Source organism: Globicephala melas, chromosome 11 (assembly GCF_963455315.2).
Source record: "Globicephala melas chromosome 11, mGloMel1.2, whole genome shotgun sequence".
NCBI lineage: Eukaryota > Metazoa > Chordata > Mammalia > Artiodactyla > Delphinidae > Globicephala > Globicephala melas.
The window spans coordinates 83,514,684-83,527,182 of NC_083324.2; positions in this window are offsets into that span (position 1 = coordinate 83,514,684).

Consider the following 12,499-nt stretch of genomic DNA (forward strand, 5'->3'; position numbering starts at 1 on the left):
AAAGGCTCTGAGAGGACACAGCAAGAAGGTAGGCATCTGTAAGCCAAGAAGAGAGGCCTCACCAGAAACGAAATCTGCCAGCACCTTGATTACGGACGTCTAGCTCCAGAACTGTGAGAAAAATAATTGCCTGTTGTTTAAGCCACTCAGTCTGTGGTATTTTGTTATGGCGGCTGAGCCGACTAATATAAATTCCTTCTCTTTGCTGAGTCCTAAATTACGTAATGGGATTTTTTTTTTTTTTGGTCAGTGAATATACATGAGAAGATATTAGTTCAGAAGTGTTTTTTTTTAAAACAAATTCTGTTTATTTTATACTCAAGATAACATTAAGTTTTTATCTTCTGCTACTGAGTGCCCTTCCTTAGAAGGAAGAATCTTTTAAAATGGCCTCAGCCTGGTGGTGTGTTTGTATGTTTGAAGTGGTGTTTTAAAAGGTTCGATTTCTTTTAAGGTTATATGTCTATTCAGGTTTTCTGTTTATCGAATCAAATTGGCAACTGATATTATTTAGAAAGTTGTTCATTTCTTTCATGTTTTCAAATTTATTTGCCAAAATTATAGTATTCTTTTAGAACTTTAAAAAACTCTTGTCTAAATCTAGTCATAGTCTCTCTTTTTTCATTTCTAACATGGTTTATATGTGTTTTTCTTTTTTGTTCAATATTGCCAGATATTTGTTTTTAATTAATGTTTTAAAAATACTCAATTTCTTTGATCCTCTGCATAATTTTTCTATTTCATTATTGCTCTCTCTTATTACCACTAATATTTCTTTCCTTCTCCTTTCTGTGTGTTTTCTGTAACTCCTTAAGTTGAATGCCTTGCTAATATATTTTGGCTTTATTCATTTCTAACATAAGCGTTTGAGGCTATAAATTTACCAGTATGTATCACATTAGCTATAGCCATAAGTTTTAAGACATATTGTTTCTTTCTGTCATTTGGCTTGTAATTTTCTCTGTTTCTTCATTGACTCTTGGGTAAATGGGTGATGCTGTTGGTGCCCCATCCAGATCCCATTTTACTTGGCCAGGGCACCCTTCCACCAAATGCTATGAGTGCTGACTTCCTTCAGAGAATTCCCCTCAGCCAAACAGAAGCTGCATTTCCCAGGAGGTTACATTCTCACGCTGGTAGCTTACAGTGAATGACTGACTGACATGGGAGGAAAAAATGTCCACCTTCTTTTTCAAGGTAGGGCTAACTCCGTGGTGCAGTTTGTGCTCCAGGACTCCCTGTGGGATCAGCCCACTTTTTAGCTGAGGTATATCCTTGCTCTCCTTTCGCCACTGCCCTCCCCTGTTTTCCGCATTCCTCTTATTCTAAGAACCCTCCATCAATAAATCATATAAAAACCCCCATCTCAGGTCCTGCATCTAGGGGACATAACCCAAGACGGGGGTCCTATAATAGCACAGGCTTTGGAAATAAATTTTTAGGATGGAATTCTGGAGGTGGATAACTCATCAGCCAGATAGCAATACCCCATCACTGGGGTAGGTGGAGTTTTGATGGTCTCTGGCATATTATGTCACTTGTGGTAAATTGGGACAGTATATAAATGGAAGGGGATGCAATAAATGCAGTGTCTCTGGGATTTGAGAGGTATGTGGGGAAATAGTTACCCTAAGGAGGGCTATGGAATTAGGTTGCTTTTGCTAAGTATCCTTTAAACATTGAAGAAAGAAAATGACAGGTTCGGATCTATTAATCAAGAATTTAAAGCTGAGTGTGAAATACAGAGGGCCTCATTGGCAGCATTTAAAAGAATTATTTTTTCTTACATTCAAAGGCAGATAGAGCTGAAGGCCAAACCTAGGTCGAAGAACTCAAAGAAGGCTGAATTCTCAGCCTAGGCAAGTCCCCTGTGGCAATGTCAGGTCCTCAGTGGGGAAGAACTGGGACCCCAAGACTTGGTGTAGGACTATCTCTGGATTCTTTACTTCGTATGAGACACAGATGCCATGAGCAGACAAGTATGAGCTTGGCTTTTTACATGCTGTCCTGAGCCATAATCCCTCATCCGTGGAGGTGCTGGATGACCAGGGCTTGTCCGCCTCCTGCTGCCTTCTCTACTCCCTTCCTCTTGGGTCACTTCCACTGTCCCTCGTGCTTAAATACCCAGGCTTCAGCACCAGGCAGACCTGGTTTGAGTTTTGTCTTTCAACACTTACTGTGTGACTTAGGCAACTTTTTCAACCTCTCTGAGCCTCAGTTTGCTTATTTATGCAAAAGAGAAAATAATAGTAGCTACCTTGTTGACCTGGGAGGCCATAAAGAGAGAACGCATGTACAGTAGTCAGCACAGAGTAAGCATCCGCAGCTGTTAGATATTAGGATTATTAGCTTTCTGACTTGGTTTTTGGCATCTTCTTTTGAGACTCCTGCCAACTTTCCCTGGCTTCTTACCGCCTCTTTACTATCCACCTTTGAGCCAGAATTGGTTCTTTATTGGTGCTTTTCCATTATTGACAAAAATACTCTCCAAAGCTCATACTTTCGGTCTTGCTGTACCTATATTAGCTTGGACCGGCTAGGTTCACAACTTTTGTCTGTTACTAAAGTTGCTGATTAATCTTAAGGAGGAGATGGTGTTGATGGTGATGCTGGTGTGTGAGTATGTGTATGGATGAGAGTGGGGTGGATCAAACCCATACTGCTTGATGTTTTATCATCTTGGCATTAGTTTTGGTAAGTTTTACATTGATCACACAAGCTGTTTACATGTAAAATTCAGGGATTTCGTCTTTGTATTTACCTTAGAGCCTTAATTACTGTTAATCCCAACCCACGCAGCCCAAGTGAAAAGCCACAGATAATCTGGATGCATATTGGAAAGTTTCTATTATGTGAATGTGAAATGACCAAAGTGGTAGACTTTCTATGAAATACTAGTAGGTAACCAGATACTGGTTTGGACATCATGTTAGTGTAAAGTTTTAAAAATTACCATCTTCATCATTAATTAAATGTTTATTTTTATTTATCCTTTTCATTGTGTTTACTATATGCAAATACAGATACAGATATAGATATAAATTATGATGTTGCTCAAGGAGTTTTGTTTTAATGGTGTAAGGATTATTCACAAGGTTAATATTTAAATGAAATGTTTATTGAGCAGTGGAATAAGGGACAAAAATAAGGGACAAAAATAATGCAGGCGTGCACATGCACCGTTGGGGCAGATTATGAACAATAAGATAGAAAAAGGCCCAAAACCACCTGCCACTTCTGAGGTGTGGGGAGCGAAAAACGGTCCTGTGCATGCTCCCTGCACACAGTACCACCAAGGGGGTGGGCAGACTGCCTATGCCACCCCTGCAGCCCCACCCACCTATCTGCCCCCACCCTCACCCCATTTGAGGGACCAGCTCGCCCTCCTTGGGGAGTGAGCAAGCGCACCTGTTACTTGTTTCCACTCCCTCATGCTGCAGCACGAGTCCCAATAAAGCCTTTCCTGAATTCGTCTGGCTTCTTACCAATTTCTATTGATTAAAGTGTCCAAGGCCCCTACGGTGGTAACACCTGCACTTTTAGCACCGTGCCTCCAGGCTCTTCATCCTGGCCTCTCTGCTCATGTACACATAAGTGACCCTGACACCGTGAGGGTGTCGCCAGGGGGCCACCCACTTTCGAACTTGCAGCATCAGATTCTTCTTTGCGTTTATGAAAGGCAGTCTCCAGTTAGAAAATTAACCATAATTGTGATGACAATTTGGGCTATTCAGATGAAGTGGAACTTTGCCCTTCATTTCTAGGAGTGAAACTTTTAAGTCCACTGAGATTATTTCAAGGTCCATGTTCATTATATCCATTTTCTGAAGAAAATGTCCTAGGAAGAGTGTCTGGTTACTTTTGCCACGGAAATTGCTTTACTCTCCTTGGCTGGAGACCATCATCCTCAAACTAATTTCCTGTTTAGTGTTCAATATTTGAAAGCAGGAAATTGTCATAATAAATAGGAAGCTTGAGAAGATGGTGGAAATGCATTCAGAAATTTGGTTGCTAGGGAAATCATTTTTGCCTACTTTATTAAAAACCCAGACCTTATTTGGCATTTTCTCCCCTCATTCTTATCTTCATCAATAGCCATTATCAAAAGAAGTTTATTAAATATCTATCTCTGCTTGGCACTATGACTGGGTGATCTGACCCCTGCCCACTAGCAGGTTGTAACAATAATAACAGCAACAAAACTGCAACAACAAAAATGATAGTATTAATTTGATACATAACTGTCGATAAACACTCTTCTGAGCATCTTATTTGGTTTTTAAAAAATTTAATACAACAGCCGTATGAGGAAGGTACTATTATGACTTTCATGCTTTTGACAAAATGTGTGAGACATGAATTAAATAATTTGCTCAAAGTCACACAGCTAGTAAAAAGAAGTGTCTGGATTCCTCCCTTCTCAGCTCACATTATTAACTACTATGTTTTACTGCTTCTAATCTAGCCAGAAAACACTAGAAAGAGCAGAGAGGAAGCATATATCCACGAACAATGTAAGCGGGGATTTATTATTGTACACTTGAGTTAAGCACATTTTGTGAGATGGAGGTGAGAAAGAAATTTCAGGAGTTGTGTATTGAAGAGAATTTCTGCTCTCTTCAGAAAAAAAACAGAAGACATCTGCAACTTGACAGAAGAGGTAGGGTGAGGCAGCTGGGGCAACAGCTGGGGTGGTTTTATTGTTGTAGAAATGGACACAGTCTGATGAGCTAAATGGAGAGTGGGGTGAATTAGCTTGAGTTTGATGGGCTCAGATAGTTGGTCTTCAGGAAGCAAGGTCAGCACATCACAGAGACCCGGCTCTCTGGAACCAGGTTCTTCTGGCCAGTGCAACACTCCATAGCAAGGAGAAGCAGGAGAAAGTTCTAGCCTGACGTGGCCTCACCATGACACATCTACAGCCTTCTGCATGTTACCAGAGGCAGGTGAGTTTTAATCAAGCACCACACTTGTTTAAGCTTTTGATACTCATGTTGGAGAAACATGGTCTAGTGACGCAAATGCCAGCCTAGGAAGTCAACATGGTCAGAATCTATTTTTGGTCTTTCCTGGGAGAAGTCGCTGGCTGGAAAGAGCAGTCATTTTGAGCAGCTGAAAATAACTAACAAGACATGTTAATGAGTTAATAAATCTTTCTTACTGAGCTACATGGAAAGACATGAAACATTTCATGTTAGCTCCTCACCAACCTTAATTAAACTTGATGTTGAAAAGGTCAGTGCCCTGTCTGGCGTGTTCCAAATCACTTTAGACCGACAGTAGGGGTGATTGTAGGGGTGTCTGCAAGTGTGTGCAGGAGACACCTGCCTTCTGTTGTAGCCTTAAGTGGTGCCTTTTAAATGAGCCACACCCTGTAAATAACAACTAGCTTTTATTAAGTGCCAGCTCTGTGTAAGTCACTGCTCTGAATTGCTTTATCTGCATTCACTCATTTAATCCTCAACAACAACCCTTGTGGATGCATGCTGTTATCATTCTTTTTTTTTTTTTTGCGGTACGCGGGCCTCTCACTGTTGTGGCCTTTCGCGTTGCGGAGCACAGGGTCCGGACGCGCAGGCTCAGCAGCCATGGCTCACGGGCCTAGCCGCTCCGCGGCATGTGGGATCTTCCCGGACCAGGGCACGAACCCGTGTCCCCTGCATCGGCAGGCAGACTCTCAACCACCGCGCCACCAGGGAAGCCCGCTGTTATCATTCTTGATAGTGGAGGAAACTGAGGCACAGAGATTTGTAGTGATTTGCCAGAGTTCTGTAGTCTACAAAGTGACAGGACCAAGATTTGACAAGGTCTGTCTCCAGAGCCTGTGTCCAGAACCTTCAGAACCTGTAGGCTCTGCTGCCTCTCGCAACTAGGGGTTGGGCTGTGCTCACATAGTTAAAAATGCACAAGCCTCCTGTGAGTTTTGAGGCACTGATACTTCTGGGAGTTCCAGCAAACGCATTTTAGGACAGATCAAACAATGCGAAGCACTTGGGTGCTGCAGGGGAAACGTGATTCTTACCAATGCCATCTGGAGTGGTGGAGGTCACCAGGAGGTTGGGCTGGAGAAAACAATTTTTGCAGTTTTTTTGAACTAAAACACATAGCTTCAGCAAGCATTTATTGAGTTTCTACTGGGAACCAGATACTGTGCTAGGTGTTGGGGAGAAATACAAGTAAGACAAGGTGTTGACCTCAAGGAGCTCACAGATTAGCAGATTTTCCCTTTATCAAATTTCTGGGGAAACAAATAGCAATCTGGACTGATTTTTTGGTAAACTTTGCACTTGAGTTCAGAGGGAGTCTTGCCTTGCACTGGTTTAGACTGAATTCCCATGTAGTGGTAACATACGTATATAATATTTCCTGCCCATTTTTTAATGCTCCATAGAAGTGCAGAGCTCTGTGATAAAGGACATGTTTAATCTGGGACATTTTGAACAGAGACGAGATGTACCTACTTTCTCATCCTTTCCAGAAGAATCTGTTCATAGGGAGGGAGATCATTGAGGTGCTACCTGAGAGTAAATGCTGTTTTGATCACTTTCTGGCTGCATGTTCTTGGGTGAATTATCAATGCTTCATCTTTCTCAGCCTGGACTTTCTCATCTGTAAAATGGAAGAATTAGTAGTCGTCAGCCTTAGGATTCTTTCAAGAATAGATTAAATAAAATGCAAAAATGCATAAGAATTTTGTCACATCGCATGCAGCAGAGAAAGCTCTCGATAAGCATAAGCTGTTTTCATTATTTTCTGGGCAGTGTTTCATTTCTGAGTTCCATGGCATCATGCAGTACTCTGGAAGAGGCTGTCTAGCAAAACAAAGATGATAGATTCTTTCTTCTGTTTTTACCCCCTAGAGCAGATAGTAAATTTATGCAGGGGTAAGATATTGGAGTGAGAAGCTCAGAGTTTCTTGCTGGCATTTTTCATTTCTCAGAAGGCAAAGGAAGTGACAAGGGAGTGAGTCCTCTGGACTAGACTCTGAGGTTGGGGATGTGCTGCAGACAGGGACCTGGAGAGGAAGCCAGAGCACTCAAGCACTGGGGCACCAGGCATCTCCTCTCCTCCATCAGCTCTGTATTCAGGGTATTCTGATCGACTCCCAGCTGCTGTCCCCACAGTGGCTGCTCTCAGCGGTCCTCTGCTATCCTCAAGCTTCTCTTGTCTCCTCTGGCCTAATCTTTGTCTTCTTTAGAAAACCTTACCCTGCACTATTGCTCACCTTCATCGTCCATACAGCCTGCTGCACAACTCTAGGGGGTGTTGTTCATGTTGGAGGTTGGGGTTGTGCGGCTGGGTGGCCTTGGCATCCCAGACGCTCATCCCAGATGCCTTGGCATCCCAGACGCTCTTCCCAGGGTGTGTGGTTGCTTCATCTAGAAGGTACTAAATACAGTTCCTTCACTGTGCCGTGCTCACTCTTGGCCCCGTGAGTTTGTAGGTGCCATTGCCTCTGCCTTGAAAGCTCATCTCTCTTCCCATAGTCCACTGCCCTCGCCCCCCAACACCAGAAGAACAAATTTCTCCTTAGGCCAGGATCACTCTGGTTAACTTCTACTCATATTTCAAGACACAGATTAACATGATTACTTCAGAGAGTCCTTCCCAGAACCTTAATCTAGGAAAAATCCCTTTGTTTAAGCAAGATCCCTTGATACTCCTTTTTGTAGCTTCTAATACAACAGTGATTTGCTTACAGTCTATATAAAGACCACAGGGGCAGGAACTGCATCTGTCTTGTCTTCATTATGTGAATAAATACAGTCTGACCTTACCCCTGGCCTCCCCCAGCCTTTCTCAGGGCAGCCTCTTTTAATGTTTCCTGTTTGAAATTCTTCCAGTGACTTCTTCCATGACCCTAAATAATGTACTTATTTATAATATCTTGATTTATTAACTGACACAGTAATGATTGATTTCCTGTAATGAAAGATGAGGGATTAATTTACTCTCTCTACATCTCATGTTATTTTCTCTCTCCTTTCCAGTGTTTATGTTTCATTTTTAGTTCTTTAGTTGGGTTATCTTTATAATTGCAAATTATAAACTTAGGCCATTATTTCTTTCCATAAACATTCAACAGTTACTCTTGACTTCTCACTAGATTAGGTGAGGACATTAGTATTCCTACCATTATCTCCTATTATCTTTTCCCTTCTGCTTACAGATTTTTGCTAGCTTTACCTTTACTCTAACATCATCAGATTTATCACATATGCAGTCAGTTTCATAATCATAATTTAGACTTTAATTTGATAATGAAAGTTGAAAACAAGTAAACAGTTTGCATTATTTTGGCTTTGTAAATTTCTAAATTTTCCTTTTGGAGTTTCTATTGCTTATTTTCCCCCTTGTTGATGAGAGTAAATGTATTTTCCATAGACTAAAAGTTACCTTACCATCTGGTGCATGAAATCACAGCCCTTCTCTTTTCCCAGTCTGATTTTTATTTTTTTATAGATGTTGGTTGTTTTCTCTGGAAGCTTCTTGGATCCTTTTTATCTTTTCTTTTTATCTTTTATCTTTTCTAAAATTTCACAAAAACATGGGACCTTTTTTAACCGTTCACACTGCTGAATCTTCAGCAGGTACTTCCAGTCTGAAGATTTTTGTATTCCATAGCCTTGAGAAATTTTCTTCTGTTAATTCATTTAAAACTTCTAATCTTTTTTCCTGTATTTTTCTCTTTGATTAAGTTTCTATGTCTTTCACCTTTTGTCTCATTTAAAAAAATTTTTTTTAATGGGTGAGGGAGATTTTACGTTCTGAAAAACTTCTTCAACTTATTCTTTTATTCATTTGTTATTTTAAAACTATATGATGTTCCCTTTCATAGTATTCTATTTTTATCTTACAGATGCAATTTCTTCCTGAAGACTAATTGGATTTTTTTTTAGAATTCTCCTGTGATTTCTGAAATACTTATGTTTCCTATGAAGTCTGTTATACGTATATACTCTTTCAAGGTGCTGGTTTTCCCTCAGATGTCTGATGATTCTGATTTTACTTTCATATTTAAGGATGAAGATCTGGTTGTTTATTTAGGACTGCTGGAGACAACTTCCTTTGCTCATGACTAGGCAGGTCTATCTCTTCCATCAGTTTCTTCCAGGACTGGGAAGTACAGCTGGTAGCTCTGCTCCCCAGAGCAGGGCTGGTTGGCTGGAGAAGTTTGCTTTTACGTATAGTAATGGCCAGCTAGCCATTAGACCAGGCTCCCCCACCCCAAATGTTAGATTAAGGAGAGCTTTGCTCAGGGGTACTCAAATCTATACTCTCAGTCTTCAGTCCTCTCCCAAAATCCATTTTTTTACACACACACACACACACACACACACACACACACTCACACACACACACACACACTCCTGTTAATCATCTCTTTGTTTTCTGTAGTGCCAGCACAATGCCTGGCTCTAAGTAAAAATGCAATAATTGTTTTAAATGACCATATAATAGCACATAGCTTTTTATATATTCATTTCTGAGGGTTCACCACTCATTAAGATATACTCCCTGTACCCAAACAGCTAATAGTCTAGCTTCTAATGGAAGAAACAGATATGGAAACAAATCACTATAATAAGTGCAATAGAATATGTTTGTACAACATGCTGGCACTTGAGGAAGAGACATTAAGTCTGAACCATGGGGAGAGTAAGAGAGAGAGAGAGAATGAGAGCCAGAGAGAGAGAGAGAGAGAGAGAGCGAGAACGCTGCAGACAGAAGGTGACTTTCTAGAGGCAGAAGAGAATATTGGATGAAAGTGTAGCCTGCAGCCCCTGGAGCCAGGCTGCCTAGATTTGAATCCTGCTTCTGTCACTTACTAGTTCTCCTTGGACAAGTTATCCTCTCTTTGCCTGTTTTCTCCCTTGTATCATGGGCATATGATAATAGTCCCAACCTCATAGGGTTTTTGTGAGTGTTGCAGGAAGGGGGACCCCTTCTAGGGCCCAAGAGTGGGCTCTTGTCTAACACTTGGAAATGAATTGTCTGAGGAGACACACGTGCTGAAAAGCAAGATACTGTATTGGGAAGGGGCACCCGGGTGGAGAGCAGGAGGGTAAGGGAACCCAGGAGGACTGTTCTGCCACATGGCTCGCAGTCTCAAGTTTTATGGTGATGGGATTAGTTTCCGGGTTGTCTCTGGCCAGTCGTTCTGACTCAGGGTCCTTTCGGGTGGTGAGCAGAACCGTTCAGCCAAGATGGATTCCAGCAAGGAGGATTCTGGGAGGTTGGTAGGAAATGTGGAGTGGTGTCTCCTCTCTCCTTTTGACCTTTCCTGTATTATTCTGCTTGATGGTGGCTTGTTAGTTCCGTGTTCTTTACCAGGATCTCCTGTCATAAAATAACTCATGCAAATTGTTACTGTCTTTGCCTGGCCAGGGCGGGCTGTTTCAGTCAGTGTTTCCCCTAACATGAGGGTTAAATGAGTTACTATACACAAAATGCTTCAGTGGTGCTTCCCATTCAGTACATACTAGTTCTTCCCTTTATTGCTATCGTATCTTGATGTGGCCTTGAATGAAGAGTTCAACAGGCAGAGAATGGGCAGATGGTTATTGCTGGTAAAATAAGCATGCTGAGTGAAGGCGCGGTGGCATGAAAGTGCAGGCACATTTAGAGAGGAGAGTGGTTGAGTACAAGTAGGATGCAGGGTTCCGGGGAATGTGTCAGAATAAAACTAGAGAGGAGCTGGACCAGATGACAGGAGGCCTTGGAAGCACACGGAGTTGCTGCTTGCACAATCAGTTTTCTGGCTTGAGGTACTGTGTACATAGTAAGCAAGGCAATTAATGAAGTCAGGGAATCTACAACCTACGTCAAATTGAAAACTTCTAGGTGCTCCATTTAATAGGTGGCATGTGAAGCTGAATCCGGCCTCTGTACCCCGACATTGAATTAAATCTCAGTTTTGGGTGAGGTGGAAATGAATAGCTTTATTGCTTTGCCAGGCAAAGGGGGTCACAGTGGGCTAATGCTCTCAAAACTGTGTGTCCCAACTTGGAAGGGGTAGCGAGAAGTTTTATGGCAAGGGTTCAAAGAGGGTGTGATCAGCTCATGGATATTCTTCTGACTGGTTGGTGGTGAGGTAAGTGGGAGTCAGCATCATCAACCTTCTGGTTCCAACTGGTCTGGGGTCTACCTGCTAGTAGGTGGCATACTGTTAACTTCTCCCACCTGGTGGGGGCTTCAGTATCTGCAAAACAGCTCTAAGATGTTGTGATGTGTATCCCTTGAGGGGGAACCAGGACCCTGCCCCCAAGGCTATGCTATTGTTTTTTGACTGTTCCTCCCTTATCTCTGTATTTCCTCCTTTCTCTGATTACAGAGAAACTGCCCTTTGGAACTCAGGGAAGGGGACACAGGAAGGCTCTTGTGTCCAGGAGCCCCACAGGGTCCTGCTCAGTTTCACATGGACAAATGGGGAACATTGAGATTTTATAGAAATGTCTCCCTGAAGAAGATAATCAAAGAGGTGACAGGATTGAAAGTAATTGAATGGAAACGTTTGTAGCCTGGGGTGGTGGTGATGGACTGGAGGTTAGGTGGTCCTTTGTAAGAGGGATTAGGCTTGTAGGTAACCTTGAATTAGAGAATTTGGCCCAAGACGTGGAAGGGTTAGAAAGCAGATTTTGGGAAGTTGTGAAGATAAGCTTTCTAACCATCTAGAGCCATCAGAAGATGTAGTGGCTTGTCCTGTGAGGAAGGAGGGCTTCAGTCACTGGCAGTGCCTGAGCGAATGGAGGTCGCTAGATCAGAGCTGATGTGGGGTGGGCGTGGGGTTTTCTGCCTGGGTTGGTCCTACATCATTCGAGGTTTTACTGACTCCACGTGCCTCAGCTTATGTGATCTCTAGGCCAGAACTCATTTCTGAGTTTATTCTGTTGCAGTCCCAGCATCTTCTGTCCACCTCTTTCCCCAACTGTAGGGTTGTGGTTTTACTTTGCTTTAGAAGTTTCAGTACTGAAGGGATGGATTGGTTCAGTGCCAGCAAGCAGGCTGAGACCAAGGCTCTAGGACTGTTGCAGTTTGCCATACCCCTGACATCTGCCCAAACAGGCCTGGAAATGGCTTTGTGAAGTCTTTAGTTGGCTGCTCCTCACCCTCTGATTGCACAGGCCTGTACTCTTTGCAAAGATCAAGCTGTATTTCCTAATACCATTCAGCCTCCTTCCTCTGCTTTCCTTCAATATCCCTCAATCCCTGCTCCACGGACTGGGAGGGTCCTTACAAGTACCTGTTTCCACAAAACTTAGGCAGGACAGCAAAGACAGGGCATGCCGAATCCCTCTTTCAGACTCAGCTCTTACTTCCTCCATCTCTGTTCCTTTGAGGCCTTTGTCTGAGGCACAGAGCTGATTTTTTTATGGCTGCTGGCATGCCTGCACCTAAAAATTCCCAAGCCCTACAGTCATTATTTTTCATTCTGGAGGCTTTTGAAAGTCATCTCATTCTCAAAGATTTCTTGGTATACAACACAAGCCAACATGGA